Genomic DNA, 2,693 nt, shown 5'->3' with positions numbered 1-2,693 from the left:
AGTCCTCGTGGGTACGACACTCTACTTATCACTATATTACTTATCATGATCCGTCCACTTGCGGGATAGAATAGGTGGACAAGTTTTTGGCGCCGTTGCCGGGGACTAGCTCTTTTGATTACTTCTTTGACTGATATTAGCTTTAACTATCAAATTTTGTTTACATTATTTTGTAGGCTAAACTATTTCAATTTGTGTGTGTGCAAGGATTGAGATAATGCATGAGCCATTCAGAACATTCGGATATCTGTGAGTTCGATCCTGAGATAGAAAGAACATTCCATTAAAGGCGTTAAGAACAGAGAACAAGCAGGGAAGAACAACTAAATAACATGGGTGACAACGCTAATCAACTTGTTCGAATGGCGCAACCCACTAAAGTTAACGAAAGAGACATTCTGATGGGGGACTTCATGATGCGTCCAGTGATTGAGAACCAGTCAAATATAATTTATCCTCTCTACGGGCATGAGAACTTTTAGTTGAGGCTGGACATGATCAATCTCTTCACCAACAACATACCTTTTTCTGGAATGAGCCATAAAAATCCACACTAGCACCTATCTCTATTTCTAGAGTATTGTGGGAATTTCAAATACCAAGGAATTAATGAAGAGGCACTCAAGATGCGCCTTTTCCCTCACACTTTGAAGGATAGGGCTTGTGAATGGTTAGACTCATTACCATCGGGCAGTATTACTACATGGGTAAATTTGGTACAGAAGTTCATACTCAAATACTTCCCACCAACCAAGATTAACAAGCTTAAGCATGAGATTTCAACTTTTCAACAAGCTGAGTCTGAAAATTTTCATGAAGCATGTGAGAGGTTCAAAGAGTTGTTGAGAAAGTGTCCTAGTCATGGCTTTCCACTACCAGCTTAAAATCATTTTTTCTATGCTGGGCTCACTTCTTATAGCCGCTCTGCAGTTGATTTTGCAGTAGGAGGATTTATTCGAAATAAATCAGCTGGGGAGCTTCATGACCTTTTCGAGACAAGCAATTTGTGATGTGGCCAGATAGAAACTCACATAAAAGACTAGCTGGAGTGCATGAAGTGGTTGTTAACATGTTGATGTTGGCCAAGATCGACACACTATCAAAGCAGATGGAAGCCTTAAAGTATTCTTTGAATGTTAATATTGTGCAAGGATCACTTCCCATATGTGCAACTTGTGAAGCAACTCATCCATCGCCTGAATGTCCGTTGCTCATAAATCCACCATTCACAGAGCCTATGCTCAAAATTTTTAACGTCAACAATATTTCTAGAGGTAGTAGAATAACCCATTCTCATAGACATACAATCTAGGCTAGAGAAATCATCCTCATTTTTCTTATGGTTATACTCAGAACATCCAAAATCCACCAAAACAAGGGCGACCACAAGAGGAAAAAGAAGGATGGGAAGAAGCAGTTTTAAAGCTTTAAGAATGAAGTGACTGAACTGACGTAACCATTAAGAATATTGAAAATCAGATTGGACAGCTAGCAAAAATCCTAACAGAAAGGCAATCGAGCATATGGCCTAGAAACACTGAGGTGAACCCGAAGGAGCAAGTAAATGCGATCACAGCAAGGAATGGAGAACAGCTTCTAGAAATCCATGTTAAGAGACCAAGTGTGGCAAAAGAAAATGGTATAACTAAGGAGACAACTGATTAAGATGATGAGCCTGAAGTAGCAACTGAAAAAGAGAAGGTTGCTCTACCACTAATTAAGCTATATGTTCCTCCAATTCCATTCCCTCAAAGGTTGTGCAAACACAAACTGGATAAGCAATTTGAGAAGTTCCTAGAGGTGTTCAAGAAGCTCCACATAAACATCCCATTTGCTAATGCCTTAGCTCAAATGCCCAGTTATGTGAAATTAATTAAGGAAATCTTATCGAATAAGAGGAAACTAGAGGAGCATGAAACACTCAACCTAACAGATGAGTGTTCATCCATCTTGCAGAATAAGCTTCCACCAAAACTCAAGGATCTAGGGAGCTTTTCTATTCTTTGCACTATTTGTGAAATTAATTTTGATAAAGTTTTATGTGACCTTGGTGCAAGCATAAACTTGATGCCATTTTCTGTTTTTAGGAAGCTTGGATTAAAAGAACCAACACCCACTACTATTTTTCTTCAATTAGCTGATAGAAGTATCAAATATCCGAGGGGAGTAGTGGAAGACGTTTTAGTAAAAGTGGATAAATTTATTTTTCCTGTTAACTTCTTTGTTTTAGACATGGAAGAAGATTATGATATGCCCTTAATTTTAGGAAAACCTTTTCTTGCCACAGGAAGAGCTTTAATTGATGTCTAGCAAGGAACACTTAGCCTTAGAATTTATGATGGGACGATTACGTTTAATGTATTTAAGGCTATGAAACATTCTAATGGCAATGAAAAAGAAGTCTTAATGAGAGATGGCATTGTGGATTTGGTAGAGAGATCTGATGACCCTAAAGAAAAGTGTATTGCTAACTTTTTTGATGAGTAGGAACAAATTTTGGATGCCAAGAACAATGTCGTGGTCGTGGGCTCTTTGGAAGAGAAGCAAAAGGGTTGTCCATCCAAAAGAGACAAATTGTGTTATTTGGATGTTTCTTCTTCTTCAAAATCCAAGCCACCAAGTCCTGAAAAGGAAAACTTGGTAAGGGTGTTGAGGGAGCAAAAGAAGGGGATTGGATTGAGAGTTGCTAGCAT

At 38.5% G+C, this 2,693-nt stretch overlaps 1 non-coding gene across 1 annotated transcript; it reads right to left on the bottom strand.

Moving 5' to 3' along the window:
- Positions 1-761: 761 nt before the first annotated feature.
- LOC127800840 (small nucleolar RNA R71) lies at positions 762-868 on the bottom strand. The gene has a single exon (XR_008022868.1). It is a non-coding gene; the product is annotated as a small nucleolar RNA R71 (small nucleolar RNA).
- Positions 869-2,693: the final 1,825 nt, after the last annotated feature.

The sequence above is a fragment of the Diospyros lotus genome, chromosome 4, assembly GCF_014633365.1.
Source record: "Diospyros lotus cultivar Yz01 chromosome 4, ASM1463336v1, whole genome shotgun sequence".
NCBI classification, from domain to species: domain Eukaryota; kingdom Viridiplantae; phylum Streptophyta; class Magnoliopsida; order Ericales; family Ebenaceae; genus Diospyros; species Diospyros lotus.
This window is presented reverse-complemented; position numbering and strand designations above follow the sequence as displayed.